Source organism: Gigantopelta aegis, chromosome 15 (genome assembly GCF_016097555.1).
Source record: "Gigantopelta aegis isolate Gae_Host chromosome 15, Gae_host_genome, whole genome shotgun sequence".
Lineage (NCBI taxonomy): Eukaryota > Metazoa > Mollusca > Gastropoda > Neomphalida > Peltospiridae > Gigantopelta > Gigantopelta aegis.
In genome coordinates this window covers 44244312-44252137 of record NC_054713.1, presented here as the reverse complement: position 1 = coordinate 44252137, position 7826 = coordinate 44244312, and positions in this window count along the sequence as shown.

Sequence of the window (7826 nt, the reverse complement as noted above, 5' to 3'; positions counted from 1 at the left end):
TACGTGCGAAAAAACAATATTTTAGGAAATAAAATGAAATTTAAATTGCATTTCCATGTACACTTACATCGATGCAGATTCATGTATTAAATGTCGGTTATTATGACTAGTTCTTATAGAATTTAAAAACACAAAGTATCGCACCACTAGTGTGACACTTCTACAGTTGTCTGTATGGTTCTTATCATCTTTCTGGAAAGCAAACACAATCTTACATTTTCCAAGCTTTGGGGCAATCTAAAAGATACCATTGCACAAAGACAGTAAGCATGGGATATAAAACATGAATGCAAGTAGTAAATTATTAATACAATATTGATATACAATTAACAAAGTATTAATATACAAGACAAATATCATTATCTCGCCTTCATGTAAAATTCTTTAATCTCATTGGTTGTTTGCCGTTGGACAAATCCCTTATCCCCCTGTGGGCGGAGCCAAATTCTCTTATACCCCGTCTGTAATTTCCAAGTTTCCAGCCGCCCCAGTTAATGCTAAAGCAATAATTAGATTATAAATAACATTGATAATCAATCAAGTATACACAATTAATTTTATTTTTACTATAAAATACACTATTTCAATACTTTTAAAAGCTGCAATGTTGAACTCGGCCACCTAATTACGGTCGTGGTGTTATTGTATTAATGCGCGATTAGCAACAGTGTTTTTTTTTTTTTTTTTTTTTTTTTTTTTACTACATACATTTCTGATAAAAAAAAGTTTTTTTTTTTTTTTTTTTTTTTTTTATTAATATCTGTTTCAGACAATTTCGTATTACAAACATTTGAAGTTAAAAACTCGTTTATCGATGGAACTATTTTTCGTCACTGGCAAGTGCTTTCGTTCGCGTCCGCGTGGTACGGCTCCTCCGTTAATAAATTGTTAACAATTATTGTCTGGCGTTATTTTAATTATTTGGCTATATGGTTTAACATGTCGGCAAGATAAATTCGTTGTAGAAGCATCTCTCAGGGTATATGGCTTTTTATGTACCCTCTGTGTGCTCGGGGTAAAAGAACACACAGAGGGTACATAAAAAGCCATATACCCCTCGTGATGCTTCTACAACTTATAATATACAATTAATAAAATATTAATAATACAGAAATAACACATTCAATATACAATGAATAAAACATTAATATACAGTTAATAAGGTATTAATATATAATTAATTCTTATTGACTATACTATTAATAAATTATTAATATAAAATTATTAATTTGAAACATTATCATATCCACAAGTTTATTATTGTTCAACTTATTTATGTCGCCCTCGGTAATAATTTCACTATCATGTAGACTGCAATTTGTGTCAGATGATGTTATTAGAATTAGAATTATTATTATTATCCACATCTTTATTAATATTTTGCTCATTCGAAGCACAATTATGAAAATGATTGTTTCTAAAAGTCATTATTACTTATGCCAGATTGTACGCTGGCTTAGTTATGAATGAATGAATGAATGAATGTTTAACGACACCCCAGCACGAAAAATACATCGGCTATTGGGTGTCAAACTATGGTAATGCAAATAAATAAAGTAATATAAACATCAATATAAAAATTCAAGACAAACAAAAACAGTGTAAAGAACTGTGCAAAAACACAAATATCACAGAATTTTACGGATACTCAATTTTACTCAAAACTTCAATTTTGTGCTGTATTGGCCACTCTCAAAGAGAATGTTACACCCCGGCTTGGTTATGTGTCTGACACTGCTTGTAAACTGTTTTACTGCTATTTGTTCGCGTAGTAGTTAAGCATGTTACTCTTTGGGTATATATTTCGTTTTCAGTTTATATTGCATTGCCTTATCCACATATATGGATGCAAATTCATGTATTAAATGTCTGTTATCATGTCTAGTTGTTTTACAATTTAAAACACAAAGTGTGACTTGTCACTGCGTCGATTCGCATTTGACAGCTCGCGACCTTAATCACTCGCCCAACAGGAAGGAAGGAAATGATTTATTTAGCGACGCACTCAACACATTTTATTTACCGTTATATGGCATATGATTAAGGACCACACAGATAATGAGAGAGGAAACCCGCTGTCGCCACTTGTTGGACTACTCGTTGCAATTAGCAGCAAGGGATATTTTATATGCACCATCCCACAGACAGGATAACACATACCACGGCCTTTGATATACCAGTCGTGGTACACTGGCTGTAGCGAGAAATAGCGCAATGGGCACACCGATGGGAATTGATCCCAGGCCGACCGCGCATCAAGCGAACGTTTTACCACTGAGCTACGTCCCGCCCCTCGCCCAACAGAGACATCCACACAAAATGGAAGCTCAATTAATTTTAGTTATGGAGGTGTGCTGCCAAACACTCGGTCCGAAACTAAATTCATTTCATTTCAACTTATTTTCGTGCTTCTTTTTTTCTTTTTTTCTTTTTTAACGTGTGTTACCATTTTCAAGACATACGACTGGCTGCTCCTAGATGATGACCAGGTCGCCAATGCCATACGTCCATTAAAAAAAGAGCACGGTGGAAATCGACTACACTGTGACGTATAGTTAACCTGGCAATCGTGTGTCTGTGACACGTAAGGCAGCTACAAGTGCAACGGCTGTAAATAACTTTTAGTCGAAAAAAGATGTTAAAGAGACAGACCCTAGTTTTTAAACACTAAGGCATATTTTCCACTATTAGAGTCGAGTATGATCACTCAAATCAAACATTACTTATATTTTATTCCATTTCCATTCAACCGGAGTGTTTCTGGTCATCCTGGTGCTTCCAATACCACAAAATGCATTTTTTTTATTTTTAAAAACGCACGTGCGTCTGAGAAGTAACGGTTATTGAGTCGCGTTTTAGTCTGCTTTTAATGTTAATTCAACGTCGCAGACTCTTGTATCACTCTGTTGTATCCAAATTTATTACAGGTTTGTAAATTAACCAAACTTAGTGTCCATTTTTACGGGATGAAATAGGGTTTAGGTGTAAAATATCCCTTAGTGTTTAAACAATCTAGGGTCTATCCCTTTAAAACTTGCTTAAAACCTGGTGTTTGAGGATATGTAAGAAACAGAATACAACATTCGTGTCCGTCAGATACCATTTATCTCACAACCCGTTGCTTAAAACCTGGTGTTTGAGGATATGTAAGAAACAGAATACAACATTCGCGTCCGTCAGATACCATTTATCTCACAACACTTTGTTTAAAACCTTGTGTTTGAGGATATGTAAGAAACAGAATACAACATTCGTGTCCGTTAGATACCATTTATCTCACAACTCGTTGTTTAAAACCTGGTGTTTGAGGATATGTAAGAAACAGAATACAACATTCGTGTCCATTAGATACCATCTATTTCACAACTCGTTGCTTAAAAACGTATTAAACTCGCTTTCGCTCGTTAGATACGTTTTAAAACAACTTGTTGTGAGATAAATGTTATCTAACGGCCACTCGTATTATTTTCTATTAATTCCAGTAATATTAATTTTATTTGCATTACATTCGTTGAAACCATGGTTCACTGTCGTCACTAACGTTTCCCCACTGTTTCTATTGATAGACCGTGACATATGCTAGTCCTTATGTTGGTAAGCGCATCTGAATCTAAACGATGAAGTCATTAACACATTACGTTCTCACAAGGCCGTAACGGCAAGTGCTAATCCGTAGGAACACGACATTCTGGAACCATCAAACAGTCAGTGGGCATCACCTGTTATTCTGATTCAAAAGGGAGATGACAGTTTCCGGGTGTGCGCTGACCTACGTCGCGTGAATCAACTCATCAAGGCAGATGCCTACCCTCTACCCCGCCTTGACGATTGCATCGACCGAGTTGGACACGCGCAATACATCACCAAATTGGACCTACTGAAGGGTTTTTATGCCATTCCGTTAACGGAGGAAGCTAAGGACATTCTGGCGATCATCACACCTGATGGCCTCTTCCAATTCCGAGTGATGCCGTTTGGTTTGAAGACTGCCCCTGCTGCCTTTCAAAGGATGATGAATCAGGTGTTATCAGACCTAGAAAACGTCAGTGTGTATCTGGATGATGTGGTGTTAGCCACCGACACTTGGGATGAACATTTAACCGGGTTACAACAAATATTCAGTCGCCTACAGAAAGCTAACTTGACTGTGAACCTGGGCAAATGTGAATTCGTGAAAGCTTCAGTGACCTACTTAGGTCATACTGTCGGACATGGTTGCGTCGCCCCACTGCAGGCCAAGACACTAAGCATCAGCCAGTACCCTGCACCGACCAACCGTCGTGAAGTTCGCCGGTTCCTTGGTATGGCCGGTTATTATCGTCGTTTCTGTGCTAAATTTGCGACGGTAGCGGCCCCCATCACATCGCTGCTAAAGAAGGAAACGAAGTTCCAGTGGTCAGATGAATGCGAGAAGTCACTCAACCGTCTCAAGCAGATGCTCTCCTCGTCTCCCGTGATGGCAGCGCCAGACTACCGAATGCCTTTCAAGCTGGCTGTGGATGCCAGTGACGTGGGAGCTGGAGCTGTGCTGATCCAGGAAGACGAAAATGGACTGGACCATCCTGTAAGTTTCTTCTCCAAAAAGTTTAACAAACACCAGGTGAACTATTCCACTATAGAGAAGGAAGCTTTGGCGATGGTACAAGCTCTGAAGCATTTTCAGATCTACGTGAAATCGGCAGTGCATCAAGTGGTGGTCTTTACTGACCATAATCCGCTCACTTTCATTCACAGAATGAAAGCCACCAACCAGAGAGTTTTGAGGTGGAGTCTTCTTCTGCAGGAATTCCCAATTACCATTGAACATATCAAGGGCACTTCTAATGTAATCGCTGATGCCCTGTCCCGAAGTTGAACGTTATGATAATGTGTTGACATTCTTGATTTCTGTTTTGTTTTTATATATTTTATTTGTATACCAGGGACTCAGAGACTCACCTTATTATTACATGTGTTATAAATGCCCGGATGCGTCGGTTAACGCACGTTTTGTTTTAATGTAGTATATTTCCCTATTCCTAGAGTAGAGGAAATATCCTTTTTGAGGTGGGGGTGTGTGACGGTACATGCTCTTAATTTTGTTTTCGCCTGTGGCGATATTAATTGTTTTAGAGGGCCGTGTGCAGTTCCAATATGCACTTAAGCCAGATGGGTACTTTGTTACGTGATACCTCTGCGCGACGACTGTGTGCAGTTTCTAATACACACCCAGCTCAGATGCGGAGGCCATGTGGCCAGTAGTTACGTAATACCTCCGCGCGACCATGGAATCTCTAGCGAACTGGCGACATTAAGTCTGACCATCTGAGAAAAAAATACCACTTGGTCGCTGTGGAAATAGCACTTGTAGGGATTCGGTGCCGCGATGTACCTCCAGGCGATATTCGGTTTTTATGATAAATAGCTAGGGTTTTAGAGATAACGGGGAGAAACATAGGAAGGCTTCCAGGGATCGCTGTCCGTCCGGACTGGTAATTATATATTTTCTGCTCTGTGTATAACCTTGATGTAATTGATGTGACTTTAAATATTTTAATACTGTATTATACCAATATTATTTAGACGGTGCTGCCGGTCATCTGACGCAGTAAACTGTAGGCTCACTGTCTAAATATATATAAAGATTATCCAGTCATCCTAGAGGACCTAGGTAAACTGTAGTTTATTGTCTTTATTGTGATAGGTACCAGTATTAATTCTGTGTTACAAGGTTACTGAATGAGTAGTTAAGGGTTAATTAAAAATTAACCAGTTAGGAATAGAGTTGTAATTCCTTTATTAATTAAGTTCCCCTGGAAGCGTTTCTCAATTATCATACGTTATTGAACGAGTAGTAAGGGTTGATTAAAAATTAACCAGTTAGGAATAGAGTTGTAATTCCTTTATTAATTAAGTTCTCCTGGAAGCGTTTCTCAATTATCACACGTGTCGGTGTTGTGTTACGGTGAAGTGATTAGCATATTGTGTAAACTAGACACCTAGAGATTAACTAATTAAGTGATCAGTTCTGGGTTGTTATTATTTGTTGTTGTTAATTAACTACTGCGGCAGTACATTTGTCAGCGTAGGTTAATACAGATTCCAAAGTGTATTGTGTTTTTGATGTGTTTTCTAGTGAACTAAACGTGCTATAATAATATATACTTTATATAAGATCTTATCTCTGATCATACCTAGACGAGCCAGCGGGTATAACTGCCTGTTACAGAGAGATCTAATAGATATACAGTTAAGAGAGATATTTGGACAATCGTGTTTCATTCAGTTACGGGTATTATAGGATCCCCGTGACAATTATATTATAACTCGCTCACTCACTCAAATACGCTGCATAAATGTGGGTGTGGAGAGGGAGAAAAATATATACTTGCACTCACCTACACTGTCTCCGTCTCTGTCTCTGTCTCTCTTTCTCTTAAATACGTTGCATAAATGTGGTTGGGAGGGAGGGTGACGGAGAGAGACGATATAGTTCAAAACACGCACACACACGCATAAACGGGGAAAAGGTGCGACGTTTCCAACTGTTCAGACGCACGCGTTTGCAAAAAGTATCGTACAGCGCATGTGCCGTTCGTCATTTTCCATTTTTAAGGTCTCTATATGAACAAATGTTTCTTAACTATACACAATTGACGAACACTTTGTTTAATAATTTTTTAAAAGGAAAAATTAAATTTCTCAAGCGTTCTGGTCCGGTCCGCGTTTTACCAACACCCATCACTAACACTTGTTGTTAATACTGCTAGGCATTACGTTCATACCAGTGAACAGTTTGTAAAATATAATTTTTTAAAAATTTATTCCTAATTAACACAATTTATACACTCAAAATTATTTACAATTGTTATAAATGGATTATGAATACTATTCACTACAGTACAGGCACAAAACTGTAGCATACCTTTTGCAGATCGAATATAACAATTGAAAACATATTCTAACAGGTGTTAAAATCATAACAATTAAATGCTTTGGCCTTGTTGGTGTGGCACGTGTGAGGTCATGTGACACGCACCGAAAGTTAATTCATCTTCCAACATTTTAAGTCAATTTCTACGAGTGATGTGGACCCGATATAGGTAATTTTAAGGAATAAACAAAAACCACTTAGTAAAATAATTGTTTTAGGGGTTTGTAAAGTTTTGTATTTAGATACTTACTTGTTTGAACTGTATTGTTAATGAAAATGTTCTGAAACTGAAGAAAAACCTCACAAATGAACTACAAGCAGGCCACAACAAATCGAGTGTTAAGTGTACGAACCGTGAACGAGAAAACGTGAACGGAGTTGGCAGCATAACGCAGTTAGGGACGTTGACGATATATACACTCCTCCGCAAGGCTCAATGGGTAGGTGTAAACCACTTGCAGCGACCAGAGATCCACAACTGGTTCAACAAAGGCCATGGTTTGTGCTATCCTGCCTGTGGGAAGCGCAAATAAAATATCTCTGGCTGCTAATCGGAAAGAGTAGCCCATGAAGTGGCGACAGCGGGTTTCCTCTCAAAATCTGTGCGATCCTTAGCCATATGTTTGACGCCATATAACCGTAAATAAAATGTGTTGAGTGCGTCGTTAAATAAAACATTTCTTTTCATATATACACTCGCCCCCACTTATGTCTGTCCATGTGTGTCTAAATATCTCTGTCATCTCTCCACTCTGATGATATCCTTTACTGGAGATTTCATCTCGATTGTATCAACACAGAAGACTGCCACTCCCAGTCTAGTTTACTACATCACAACTTTATTAATTCTGTATTTGTTTTCCTTTTTCCCCCTAGTGTATTAACATAGTTTGTTTTCGTATCCAACCAGAGC